The 14,860-nt window shown below is 46.3% G+C and overlaps 1 protein-coding gene and 1 pseudogene across 9 annotated transcripts in view; both read left to right on the forward strand.

The window, feature by feature from the left end:
- Positions 1 to 14,860, forward strand: part of Sply (Sphingosine-1-phosphate lyase) — a 707,429-nt gene that overhangs the window by 402,073 nt on the left and 290,496 nt on the right. The window lies entirely within an intron of this gene.
- LOC142786853 (uncharacterized) lies at positions 6,847 to 12,110 on the forward strand (annotated as a pseudogene).

The following is a 14,860-nucleotide window of genomic DNA, read 5'->3' on the forward strand; positions in this document are numbered from 1 at the left end:
TGCGATGCTTCTTTGGTGCTTATGATGACCATGAGGACGGGCTCGAAATAGCTGCTGAAGCTCAAAAAGGAGTCATCAGCGGGAATGTCTATTATGGACTATTTTCTTCAAAGTGATCTTCCAGATGGTGTGCCGAATTTGGTGGAAATAAAGGTGCATTGTTCTTTATTATTTCGCTAGTTTTCTGCCTTCCGATGACCTTACCGATGACCTTACTTCTCTGCGCGGTGTGCTACTGTGATATTCGGTAGCGAGTGTATTGTCTCTTCCTGGCTAATTGTCGTTATAAATGGATAGTTGCTATAACAAACTAATGGTTATAATGAAGTACAGTTAAACCTGCTTGTAAAGAACCTCCATAGGACGAATTTGTCGTTATAAATGGATAGTTGCTATAACAAAATAATGGTTATAATGAAGTACAGTTAAACCTGCTTGTAAAGAACCTCCATAGGACGAATTTCTTGACATAACAAAGTTTTTCTATTGCTCTATAGAAGCGCATGTATTTGCGACCTCTATTTCACAAAGTAAAAAAGGGAGACAACCTTGATATAACGAATTTTCCCCACGGACAATCCAGGAAGTTTGCTCTGCATTTGGGCATTTTGGTATGAGCATGCATCTTCCGGGGCTGCCCCGCCGCCCACAAAGCACAAAGCGGCAGCGGCACTGCACCAGGCGAGAGCGAGCACAAGGCGGGCAGGTCGGGCAGGCAGGCCTGCACCCCACGAGTTGGCATTGCTGCAGTTCTCGTTGCCGCAGGCAAATGCGCTGGTGTGCCCCCCCCCCCCCCCCCTCTAAAAAAAGAAAAATACTGTTGTGCATTGTCAGTGCAACACTTTTAGTTAGTGTCACATATGTATGGCCGCGCTGCATATGGAGGGCGCTTTACCGAACACTTTTTCACAGTAGCCGTGTCTGTGTCGTTCGCTCTTCATTATTCGATGCCGTGCGTGCTCGAATAGTTTCACTGCGCACGCGTGGTGTGGCCCCCGACGACGTTCAGCTGTCACTTTTTTTTATTGCAATAATATAAAGTATCGGCAGTTTTTTTTTTTTTGTTTTTTTCGGCATCGCCACCACCATCATTCACCGTATATGTATACGTATATATATAGATGAGAACTCAAGACAAGCAAAAAAAAAAAAAAAACGTCGGAACAGACGCGCGCTTATCTCCCACGCGTACTTTGCGCGATTGAGTGGCGGGCGGGGGAGGGGGGGGAATTGCGCGCCTTTGACTTTGGCCGGTACAATTGCGTATAGTTATCGGGCACACAAAGACCACTTCGCTCGCTGGACAGGTGCCGTTTGCGAAAAGAGTGCCCTTTTCTGATGCACTTTTCTAACTGTGGTACTTGTTAGTTTTCACTCATATGTGTACCTGTGGTTACGTTTCGTACCTCGTTTTTGTTTAAACAGCGCGTTAAGTGTCGAGCGGTAAATGTCGTTGGTTCGCTGTCATCCTGTGTATGTTGTTTTTATGCATCATTTGTGCGTGAGCAGTGCGCTGCACGTTTTGATTTGCTTGCCGTTAGCGTTACATTCCAAGTTGTTACGCATTCATTTCTTCGTCCTTGCGGCGAAAATGTAACTTCTCTTAATTTCAAACAACCTCGACATCACCACCGAGGGGATGTCTGATTAGACTCTGATGAAAACTCTCCGCAGTGACGACGGATTTTCGGAGGTCGACTCTTCACAGGCTTCCGTCTTGCGCTGCGTCGCGAGGTCGCAAGCTGGTAGCTTTCCTGATTAGCTGATTAGTTCTGGTCACGGTGTTGGAAGTATTTTAGGTGAACCGACGATGCCTTCGGAAGGGAAGAACTGTCCCAGTTTTGCGGAGAGGGCCAGAGATGGCGCCACAATGACCGTGGCTCAGGCGCAGGTCGCTCTAAGACCGCAAAAGCAACTCAGAAAAAAAAAAACTTCTGCTTTCATTTGATAACGAGTGCAAAAGTAAATAAATTATTAAAAGCAGTGAACAATTACTACATCTTGACGATACAGTCAGTGTAAATAGTCGTGGAAAATGTTTTTACCACATCTGAAGGTTCGCAGGAGCATGTGTTTTCGCATGCACAAACATCAGATCACGAATTCAAACATGTGAAGGGAAAGTACCGTGTAATTATGACAAAAGTTAGGTCTTGGTTGAAGTAATGTTTACGTAGTAGTTAGACATAAATATCTTATCAGTCAGTCTTGCAGTCAAAAAAGGTTAATTCGATTTTGTCGCGGTGGTCACATTTTGTTGAAGCTAGCCTGAGGGCTGTGCGATGAGAAGTGTGTGAACTTGAGCTTCGTGGTACATATCTAAAGCGAAAAAACAGCGCAAAGAAATAAAAGACAAAACAGGCGAAGCAATATTCTGCGATGCGAGTGCACGTTACAGAACACCACATTGTCGAAAATTCCGAAGCCTTTCACTACGGCATGTCTCATATTCATATCGTGGTTTCAGCGCATAAAACCACAAATATTTTCATTGTGAACAAGCGTAGTTCTCGCTCGGGGAGATTAGGACGGCATATGTAGGTCTATAGAAATTTTTGAAAGCAAAGAAGAGACTCTCAACTCAAAAAACGGCACATTTAATTACAGCGATCTAGAGATGCATTCATATCTAAATGGCCAAAAACAGAATAGCACAGCACTTCAACTCAAAAGAAAAGCAGTATTGAAGACACGTGTGAAAAACAAAAGCGATGCATTTTGACTTAGTAGCAACTTACCCGACCAGTTTCGAAAGCTTGCACAACTTTTGAGGCTTGTTCGCTTCATTCTTTTTCATTTGTTCTCAATATCGGCACATACGCACTCTTACATAATAGTTTAGCACATGTGCTATCATGTCTATTTCATGTTTCTTGCATGAAAATGAGAGGTTGTAGTTATCTACCACAAAGTCAATAGTCAAATCATACACTTCCTCATCGCCGGCGTGTCTCTGAAATTTTCGCTCAGCTTCTTTAAAAAGATTGATTGATTGATTGATATGTGGGGATTAACGTCCCAAAACCACCATATGATTATGAGAGACGCCGTAGTGGAGGGCTCCGGAAATTTTGACCACCTGGGGTTCTTTAACGTGCACCCAAATCTGAGCACAGGGGCCTACAACATTTCCGCCTCCATCGGAAATGCAGCCTCCACAGCCAGGACTCGATTCCGCGACCTGTGGGTCAGCAGCCGAGTACCTCAGCCACTAGACCACCGTGGCGGGGCTCGATTTCACGACTTGCTCACTCGAACAGCATAGAGTCTTATCGCACAGGCACAAAAAAATAATGAAAGCAAGACTGTAACGTGATGACAACTGCCTTGTCTGAACAACACCGTGGTCTGAATGGCGCCGGCTCGCCACTCACGTGGCTGTAAGACACCTGACTGCTCCTGCCATCTCGGGGCACAGTGGGGCGGAGGAACCAAAGTTGAGTGTAGGGAGCGTGTGGCGGTGGCGCTCCGTTGTTCCACCTATACTTCTAACACCGTGGTTCTGGCAACAGGATGGCGCACTGAATGCAATGCGATGGCAGAAAATTGTAATGTCATAAGAAGTAAGGCTGGCAGCCAAGCCAACTCTTTTAGATCTTATATCGCGGTACACCGACAAAACGCTGGTGTGAACAAATACGGCCACTCCAGGGAGAAGTGCTCTTTTCACACAGTCCTTTCGCATTGAAATTTCACTGATACTGAGATAGCAAGCGCGGCAGCGATCGCGACTGCCATAAAAATCCAAGTTCATTAATGCTACTTGAACAATCCCCCCCTCTCGGCGTTGTTTCATGCTCGTTCAAGATAGGTGGTTTACTTTCTCTTTGAGCATTTGGCAGTTCTGATGCACTTTCCAGGCGATAGGGATAGGCCGACTCATTTGATCTCTGCTTCAGCAGCGCTCGTGCACTTTTAGCCGCTCGTGAAAGTAATGATGCGTGGGGGCATGTTATCAATTTGTACTAGTTACAGAACATGGCTCGAAAACGCTCCAAAAGTACATTTTTAGTGCTCCAAGATGCTTCTAATTGCAAGATCACTTGCTCCAAAATGCTCCAAAACTAAAGCTTTACTGCTTTAAAGTGTTCCAAAACTAATATTTCACTGCTCCAAAGTGCTCGAAAACTAAAATTTGACTGCTGTGAAAATTGCTCCAAATCGTCAGTCCCCAGTGGAATCACTTAAAATATCTAGACTGAAAACTGTGCTAGAGTGCTTTGGAAAATTTGTTTCACCCTCCTAGGAATAGCAAAAATTTTTCTGGAAATTTATGCATAAACACCTGTGTGCCTAAATTTAGAAATGCTTTAAAGAATCCAGACTTTCAGAAATAATTCAAATGGCATGCATTACATTTATATTGTTTAATTTCACGAAAGGTCTGATTTTTTTTTACTTTGTCTTGAACGTTTGTGTGCTATTGTTATTGACTTACAGAAGGCAGCCATCATTTTTAAAAGAACCTGTTTGTTCAATAAAATATCCAGACATTTGTTATATCACTGTCACTAGTCCCGTTAATAGGGAGGCAACTGGGCTAATTCCAAGGGCTGACGTATGGGTCCCCGAAAATGCCGCACGAAAGCGTGGACATGTAGTGTTGGTCCTTTTGGTGTGTTAGTGAACGCCAGCTGTGATCCAAAAAACGAGGCAGAGCTCAGAGTTACTAACAAAACCAAAAATATATTCTCAGATAAACTAGAAGAAACACACAAATGTGCACACTTGGCAGTTATCAAATATGACTCGCAAGGTATTTCAATACATGCAAAAGAACGGGCACAAACAACATCATACGCTACAACGCAATCTCATGCATCAACTAACCAAGACTTAAATGTTCGTCAAACATATTTAGTCCAAAGTTCTTGTAACAAAGCTTAAATGTTTCTCTTCCAGAAAACTCAGTCAAAATGCAGCGCAGGTTGTCATCCCGCTGCGCCTGAGGTTTCCTTCCAGGAAACTCTCGTCGTTAACTGACCACACTTCAATAACCAAACTTCTTTGCCGATAACATGTCGGCCACCCACGTACTGCTAATGCAGGTCACGTCTGCCCGGGCTTTTTTCGCATTCCCTGTGCCTGCTTTAGACGCAGCTGTTAGAAATCAGGGGCACACGCTTTATCGAGCACTCCTTTATGACAATAAGTGTCATGCACGTAATTCATAGATACAAGCTTTCTGCTGAACTCTTCCAAGTTTTTATACTTTTTGCCAAGAACACATGGATACGTCGAAAACGTCAATGTAATGCAAAGCGCTGTCAGTCGATAAGATTTTCTGACCCGCCTTATCGACTGTTCCTCATTTCATGCTGAACAGAATGAGAAAAAAAAAAATAATTACAGCATCTTCCACCGAAGCGAACCATTTATAGATGTGAACTAGCGGGCCCTAATGCTTACTTAGGCGGTGACGTCCACGCTGGCGCTCATCTGGATGTTGTGCCAGGACAAACTTGGGGAAGTGCAAAACACGCAGTGATAGACCGGTGTTTTCTACTGGAACATGCTAATCACTGCTAATGAGCAATGAGAGACAGAAGACTCTGATTGGACACAGACCCGCAGTCTGCCTTTAGTTAATGTGCTGGCTGCGAAGTTTAATTGTTCAACAACGCACAGGAGAAACCTTCCACTGATACTACTTTTGAGGTCGAGATCCAGTGCCTGTATACCGTATTTACTTGCATAATGAATGCACTTTTCTTCTAAAAAAAAATCAAACAAAAGTTGGAGGGTGCGTTTATTAGAGGTGTAAATTTCATGAAAACTTTTTCGGGAGGAGCAAAATAGCGGTAATGCAAAAGAGGTTAGGTCGCTTATCCTTTTGCAATTGACTTACTCGTACACTGTTTGGAAACAGCGTCTTTGTTGCACTTTAATCTACTCATCTTCAGTGGTTGCATGATGGCGCCTACCTACTGCAAGCTGTTCCTGAGCCGCCCGCGCATGCTATAAAAGCGCTTTGTGGCTATCTTTTCTCACAATCGTTTAATCACAACAGTGTTATCTGCTGTGATCTCGAGGGGCACCGAAAAGCATGCGCTACGACTCACTTTGCCAACTTCGCGCCATTCTCGCACGATGATGGTGACGATGCCATTAACATTGTAGCAAGTAACTAACATTGTTGCAAGCTACCCGAAGCATCAAAACAAACCGTCGATAACAAGATTAACATCAAAATACGACCTTGCTTCTGCATGAGAAGTTCCTCTACGCGCAGATAAAAAGCGAAGCGAGAATCGGGGGCGCTACCATGTTGTGGAAATCGTCACAATCTTTTTTAGACAACAAGCGATTCTTTCTGGTTTTCCGGAAACCTGCGACGTGATAGCGATGAATGACCCTTCGCGACAGCAATTGCTGTCGTCATCGCTCGAAAATCGCGTTCACACGGTTGGACGTTTTGGTATTCGCAGGAAGCGACCGTCGATCGGTTGGCGCGGGCAGTTTTAAGCACACAGCGAGCGAAAGTCACGCCTCCCCCCTCGCCCGTTGCTGCGTGCCGTTTTTCTTTCTATCTGTGTGTGGCATGTCCCCTGTCTTATTTTTCTGTGCATCACAGCGGGACCTTCATCACCTTCCCTCGCCGTGTGCTTATCAGCTGCGATTTCTCGACACTCGCACCGTTCCTGAACGCCGCTGTGGTGCACATATAATGTGACGTCATCCTGCTGCATTCCGTGGCCGCCTGCTCCGGAGACAAGCGCCAAGACACGCGCTATCTTGGTTTCCTTTATCCGGTTATCACGGGGGTCATGTGATCATTCTGACTGTATATATTTCACGACGAAACATTAAAGAGGGCTTTTTTTCTTGGTCACGATGTAACGAGCGTCTGTCGATCACTGTGACGAGCTTGACATGGTGTCAGAAGTGGTTCCGATGTAGCCAACTAGCGCTTCAACGGCCCCGTCAACAAGCGAGCGACTGGCAGCTGCGTCTACGAGAACAAGTCGCATCGGCGACAACGCTTCAGAATGGCGGGAATCAAGCCTCCTAAGCCCTTCGACTTTCAGAACGCAGCGGACTGGCCCGCCTGGATGGACGAATTTGACGACTACTGTTCGCGTCTGGGCTACATGAGAAAAAAGACGAAGTTTAAGTAAGGACTCTTCTCTATACTATGGGCAGAAAGTCGAGGGAGATTCTTCGGTCGCTAAACGTAAAAGACGAAGAAGTGGAGGACTTCAAGCTCGTAAAGTCTAAATTTAACGACTACTTTTTCCACAACAAGAACATAGTCTACGAAAGTGCTTGCTTTAATCTACGTCGCCATCAACTGGGAGAAACAGTAGACCAGTTCGCAACCGAGCTTAGCAAGTTAGCCGACAGATGCGAGTTCGCAAGCATGAAGGAACGCCTAATAAGAGACCGCTTCGTAGTAGGACTACGGGACCAGTTTCTTTCGGAAGAACTGCAGATGGACCCCAAGCTAACGATGGCCACTGCTTTGGCAAGAGCGCGTACGAGCGAAACCGTAAAGCAACAGCAAGTAGAACTAAAAGAGCATGAGGGCACAGTCCCAGATGCTTGCGTCGCCGCAGTAAAGCCCAAGAAAGCCGCTGCAAAGAGCACGTTTACTCGCTGTCAGAAGCCCGCTTGTTATCAAAATAACTGCAGCTATTATGCCGGACCATTTCACCCGCGAAACAAGTGTCCAGCGCAAAAAGAAACGTGCAGATTTTGCCGGAAGTTGGGCCACTATGAAAAGGCATGCCGAAAAAAGAAGCAGAGAGACGCAAATCTCGATAGCATCGCCGAAGCTGATGGCAAGTTTATAGGCATGGTCGAGCAGTGTGCGAACACACAGTCTGAGCATTTCGTGACGGTAAAGACAAACGACCAGACGCTCCACATGAAAGTAGATACGGGAGCCGAAGTGACAGTCGTCGGTGAAAATTATCCTTTTTTTCCGCCTTCTCTGGAAAACGCAGCCGATCTTAAATGACCTAGCAATACTAGCATCCGTACGATCGGAAAGTTTGATGCTAAAATATCTTGGAAAGACAGCTGTTCACAACAAACCATTTACGTCGTGCAGAACTTGCGCACGCCCTTGTTGGGACTACCAGCCATAAAAGCTCTGGGAATTGTTCGCTTCCTTGATGAATCAGACACTGCTGACAATATCGGAAGCAAGTATCCCAAGATATTCCAAGGCACGGGTACCATATCAGGAGAACACACCATACGCCTTGTGCCACATGCAATCCCGTACAGTCTGTCTACACCGCGATGGGTTCCCATTCCCATGAAAGAAAAACTCAAAGAAGAACTGGACAGGCTAGAACGAGAAGGAATGATATAGAAGGTCGAAGAACCGACAGAATGGTGCGCGCCTATCGTTCCTGTAATGAAGCCGTCTGGAGCAGTAAGGATCTGCGTTGACTTAACTCAATTGAACCAGTTCGTCAGACGAGAGCGTCATCAACTGCCAACGATTGCGCAAGTTATGGGAAGCTTCCAGGAAGCCAAAGCCTTCTCTAAACTAGACGCGCATTCTGGTTTCTACCAGATTAGGCTTTCCGAGAGATGTCAAAAGCTCACGACGTTCATTACACCGTACGGGCAGTACTCCTACCGCAGGTTGCCGTTCGGGATTACATCCGCACCCGAAATTTTTCAAAGAAAGTTCTCGCAAGTCCTAGAAGGCCTAGACGGCGTACTGAACTACGTGGATGACATTCTGGTGTACGGCAAGAACAAAGTGGAACACGACAAGCGGCTTTGTAACGTCCTCGAACGACTTCAACAAGCAGGCGTAACTCTCAACAGGGAAAAGTGTTGTTTCTCAGTTAAACAGGTCGCATTCTTGGGGATGATCTTCGATGCCAATGGCGCGCGTCCAGACCCTGAGAAAGTTAGAGCAATCAAGCAATCCCAAATCCCAAAACGTTGCTGAGGTTCGATCCTTGTTAGGTATGATGAACCATCTCGCAAGGTTTTTACCTGATGCAGCTTCAATGTCTGCTCCTTTACGCAGCCTCCTCAACAAGGACAGTGACTGGTTTTGGGAACCTCAACAAGAGACAGCTTTTGAGAAGATCAAGACCACTCTCAGCTCAGACAGATGCCTGGCGAGGTACAACCCCCGGTACTCGACAATTGTATCGGCGGACGCGTCTTCACTAGGGGTTGGCGCAGTACTCCTCCAGGATCAGCCATCTGGTGAGAGACGTCCTGTTGCATGCCTCCCGATCGCTCACAAAAACAGAGCAGAGGTATTCACAAATCGAAAAAGAAGCATTAGCTTTAACTTGGGCTGCTGAACGCTTCGACGAATTCCTAAAAGGCCTCACGTTCCTATTTGAGATGGATCACAAGCCTCTCCTCCCGCTACTGGGTCGAGATCCTCTTGATTCTCTACCGCCAAGAATTCAAAGGTTCAGAATGCGTCTTATGCGGTACTCGTTCACGCTAACACACGTCCCGGGGAAAAGCATTGCTACGGCGGTCACACTTTCTCGTGCGAGAGTGATGAACACTACGCTTTCGGTCGGAGAGTTGTCTGAAGCAGACGTTTCGGCTCATGTGGAGGGAGTCGTTCAGTATGCGTTCTCTGACGACATGCTCGAACGCATACGCTCAGAGCGAGCAAACGACCCCGAATGTGCGTCGTTGCTCGAAGCTTGTATGCAAGGTTGGCCCGCTAAGCACTACACACCACAACTTCTCAAGCCATTCTGGGTGCATCGTGGTAACATCACGGTATGCAAGCAGCTGCTTTTGAAGGACTCAAGGCTGGTGATTCCACGAGCACTGCGGAAAGAAATGCTTCGGAGGGTTAACGAGGGACACCAGGGAATTGCACTCTGCCGCGCGAGCGCTAAAGAATCTCTCTGGTGGCCAAGAATTACCAAAGACATTGCACAAACCGTGGCCAACTGCCAAGCATGCGCCACAGAGCGTACCCAATTTTCCGAACCAATGATTCCATTGGAAACAACCGAGCTGCCATGGAAGAAAATCGGAATTGATTTATTTGTGATGAAAGGAGCTGTCTATCTTGCCGTTGTTGATTATCACTCCAGGTATCCTGAGCTGGCCCTGCTGGATCGAGGAACGTCGTCGAAGGCGGTCATCCAGCACCTGAAAAGCTGCTTTGCCAGACATGGGATACCGCGAACGGTAATATCAGACAACGGACCACAATTTATCTCATTCACGTTTGCTGATTTTGCAAGAAACCACGGCTTTAGGCATGTCACAACAAGTCCTCGTTACCCTCAAGCTAACGGGGAAGCTGAGCTCATGGTAGGGACTCTTAAAAGACTTTTGAAAAAGGCAGAGGACCCCTACATCACATTGCTGAACTATAGAAACACGCCGGGTCCAACCGGCTATAGTTCAGCGCAGCTGCTAATGTGCCGCTGTTTACGCTCAGAAGTACCCTGCATGCCATCCGCGCTAAAGCCAGAAGTAGTAAAGGCTTCTTGGAAAGAGCAAGACGAAAAATACAGACAAAAACAAAAGATGTGTTTTGACAAACGTCGTGCTGCGAGACCTCTTCCCTGTCTATCCGCAGGCACTCAAGTATGGCTCAAATACAGGCGCCGAGGGCACGGATCTTCGTCCTTCTAAAACACCGAGATCCTACTGGGTCCAAACTGAAGGAAAAACCGTACGCAGAAACAGGCGTCATCTCTTCCTTCTCCAACACGGAGGAGAAACAAGCCCTGTAAGGATGGAGCAGCATCCACGAAACAGCGAGCCAACGGACGCGACGGACAAAGACATCGTAGCTACCAAGTCGTCTGACATCCAAGAGCCTCGTTCATCGAACAAAACTTCAAGTCCTGAGCAAAGAACGACGCGATATGGACGCGTCATACAAGCTCCGAAAAGACTTGGTATTGATGATTAATTTCTGAAATGCTTTCCTTTTTTTGGCAGGCCCACGATGCTTATAAAATGGGGAAGATGTGACGTCATCCTGCTGCATTCCGTGGCTGCCTGCTCCAGAGACAAGCCCCAAGATACGCGCTATCTTGGTTTCCTTTATCCGGTTATCACGGAGGTCATGTGATCATTCTGACTGTATATATTTCACGACGAAACATCAAAGAGGGCTTTTTTTCTTGGTCACGATGCAACGAGCTTCTGTCAATCACTCTGACAAGCTTGACATATAAGACGGAAGATATGCCGCGCACTGATAGAAAGAAAAACAATACGGCATGCGGCAACGGGCGAAAGGGGGGAGGGCCTACAAAATAATAAAAAACGGAAGAACTCTAACCGGTGAGAAGGCATTAGCTGGAGTGCAGCGGATGAATTCAGGGGGTGCGTTTATTACATGGAGAAAAAGAAAATCCAATATTTTATGACTGAAGTTGGGGGTGTGTTATTATGCCACTCTGTTTATTACACGAGTAAATACGATGTGGTCAGTGAACAGTTGCACAGTGCGAGCAGTCAGTGTTTTCAATGAAAAAACTCACTGGCAGACACTTTAGCGTCAGTGTTGCGAGGTGAAAGAGAGGGGGAGTGTATGAGAGGCAGAGGGCATGCGCATTCACAATAGTGGTGTAAGCGCCGTGGAGAGGGATGCCTAGAGGAGAAAGAGGGGAGCGAGCATAGGCTAGCAGAGGCTGTCTGCGTGTGCATTGCGAGGCGATAGAGGGGGGAGCATAGGAGAAGAAAGAAGTTGTGCATGTGTAGTGTGCAGACGCCAACGCCGTGGGACATAGATCCAAGCAAGAGATGCTTCGCGTCTAAAAAAGTGTATGCCTATTCGTGCGAACAGTAGTACTGAACTCACCCTGCCAATATGCAGACTTCTATATCTTCCTTTTTCATTTTTTTTTTCATCCAAATGAGCGGCAAGTAAATAAGCCTTTGAGACGCACTACAGCAGCATGTAGTAGGTGGAACACAAGCTAAACATGTGCAGACAACACAGCAATAGCGGGGTTGGGTGCGAAAGTGCACAAACAGTCACCTCAAATGAGCATCCCTTTGAAAGGCAGAGTGAGCTGTACTCACTGGTAATAGCAAAGTTGTATGGGCTTCGTGCATCGATTCGGCAGAGAGGAGCATAAACATTACTAGTAAACTGCAGTTCACTCATTTATTTTTCCTGACTGTTGTGTAGAGCTGGAGCACGGCGAAGCTGGCAATAGGCTGGCGGAGAGGCCGAGCGACTGGCGAGAGATAACACGCAGACGAACTTCGGCTTGGCTGACGAGAGAATGCTTTCCTGTGTTTATTGCGGTAGGTTTTTAAGGACTGGGAAGAAGGTGATTGGTCACTGATACACTAGTCACATGACTGCAGGTACACACAGGATTGGTTGCAGAGAACGTGCCTGGTAAAGGATCAGCTCCACCTAGGGGCACTTACAGGAAACTCTAACCCACTGGTGTGTTACTGTGACACCATGGGTCGTGCGACACAACATTTTCTCCCCCTGGGAAATTGCATCCTTATACAATATGAAAAAGGTCCTGGGTTATGTTAAGTAGCTTATGACAATTTACACATTTCAATGAACAAGAATAAGCAGAACTAGCCAGCCTGACTTTAGATGAAACAAAATGAATAGCACTGTTCCAACCACAGAAATGATCTTGCCTTCAAGTTCTTGTTACAACTCCATCCCCATGGAGATATGTCATAATAATGGGAGTGTTTCTTTTTTAACACTCAAAGAAAACAACTCAAGGCATCTGCATAACTACTAGCAGTTCTTTGCACCTCCCAAGTGCAGGGACTAAAAATAGAAAATGAAGCCATGAATTAATACAACATGAACCTAGGAACAAACAACCCAGAGTAACCAAACTTAACAAATATGCCAACTTGCACTGTTCAATGAACTGCATGAACATGCATTGGTCTTCTGCAGCTATACTGTGGGCTCCGAGGCAGTATAGTCACAGTCAATTGACTACATAGTCTTTCAAGTAGGCTGGGGGCACACATGTTCGTTGTGAACGCCGTGACCCTAGCCCTGCAGAGTGACTTTGAGAAATGCGGCTGTGGGAGCCGACTTCGAAAACTCGTCCCCATATTTCCTAGAAGAACTTGGCAGATTGCTCCTATCGAAAGCAGACTCTAAAGACCCATTTCCCGCATCTCCGGCCCCATATTGAAATTTCGCGCATTTACAGCAGATGAAGAAAAATACCCGGGACTTTCCTCGTGAAGGCTCGAGGAATGGTCCTGGGTCATTGGTATTTTAGGGTGCACTTCAGGTGGTGCAGAGTCGCACTGGACAATAGCAGGCTCAGAGCTGCACTGGACAGCAGGGATACTTGAAATAGAGTATGGAGGGAAGACCTCTGTATTGGAAGGAGAGAGAAATTGCTAGATTTGTCATAATTAAATAGGAAATGTGCATGAGGCATGGGCGCCGATTGAGGCATTAATGGAAGAAATGCTGCAGTTGCATGTCAGATGAGCGTTCACATTGATGCATTCCAAGAAATGTGGATGGAATAACTTGTTGCAGGTCGGTAACAGGTTGGCTGAACCTGAACGGACTTTTCAAACGTAGCCTAAGCTTCACCTTATTGCCTACTGTAATGAAAGTTTGTTTGCAAGTTTTGCGCATATCTACATAGGACTTGGTTTTTTGCTGCCTTTGCTGAATCTGCTGGCAAAGTGCCGAAGGAGAGGTATGTCAATACTGGAAGCTTATGCTTACTGACGTCTAATGTTGATTGCGGTTGGCGACTGTGAAATAGGACAGCTGATGAACAACCAGTCCTAGCATGAGGGCTGATCCTGTAAGATCCTAAGAACTCTGTAGTGCTTTGAATGACATCCTTTCTTTACAGTTTAGCCACTTGAATGTGTTCTTTGAGAACATGGTTGAATCTCTCTGTTAGCCTGCGGGTAATGGTTGGAAGAGAAATATATCTATTTTTTTAAGAAGTCCTGAAGTTCTCTGGACATAAACTGGGGTCCATTATCTGTAACTAGAGTCTCTGGCGGACCTTCATGGCTGATAGCAGCAGTGAGTAGTTTTATGATGTTGTGGGTCGTGACTGAATTAGTAAAAACGACTTCAGGCCACTTATAATAGTCCATTAAGGTGATGGCATGGGTAGGATTGGGAGCTGTACACAGAGAACCGATAATGTCCATACCCAGTTGGTGCCACGGCTGCTCGGGCCAGTGTACTGACTGAAAGGGAGACACTGCAGTTTTCGCAGATTTATCCGCAAGCTGACGTATGTGGCATTGCCTGAGGAACTCCTCGACTCACCTATATGTGCGAGGCCACCAATAGCGCTCACATAGTAGCTGCTGAGACTCACGGGCTGAGACTCGTGGGCTGATTGAAAGAAGGTCAGTATTAGTATATTTAAATTAACTGCATGTTCACCCCACAACAAAAGTCGGTCAACGAAAGAAAGGTCTTCCTGTACATGGAAGTAGTTCATTAGTGCTGTGTGAAGTTTTTATTTCTGGGGCCATCCTTGAGGCAATGTTTCATCGGAAGCAATAGCCGCCTGAACTGTTTGCTTATCGACTACAGTGGTTATAAGGGAGACAATCTCCTCATCTAGGGTAGTGGAATTATTGTTTTGCAATGGGAGCCTTGACAAAGCATCAGCTACACGATTCTCGGACCCTTTGCAGTACTCAATGTTGAAGTCATAATACATTAACCTGGTTGACCATCGGCAGATATGCAGAGGACATCTGCTTGACGACTTACCTGCTGCGAGCAGCGCAACGACCGCCTGGTGATCTGTCCTGAGCGAGCGATCTGTCCTGAGCGTAGAACGCGTTCCCCACAGATAGATATGCCACCTCTCACATGCAAATAAGCAGGCTAAGGCTTCTCCTTCACCCACAGAGTACTTCCGTTTTGTAGGGGTTAGTGTCCTGGATGCAA

Source organism: Rhipicephalus microplus, unplaced genomic scaffold, assembly GCF_043290135.1.
Source record: "Rhipicephalus microplus isolate Deutch F79 unplaced genomic scaffold, USDA_Rmic scaffold_34, whole genome shotgun sequence".
Taxonomy (NCBI): domain Eukaryota; kingdom Metazoa; phylum Arthropoda; class Arachnida; order Ixodida; family Ixodidae; genus Rhipicephalus; species Rhipicephalus microplus.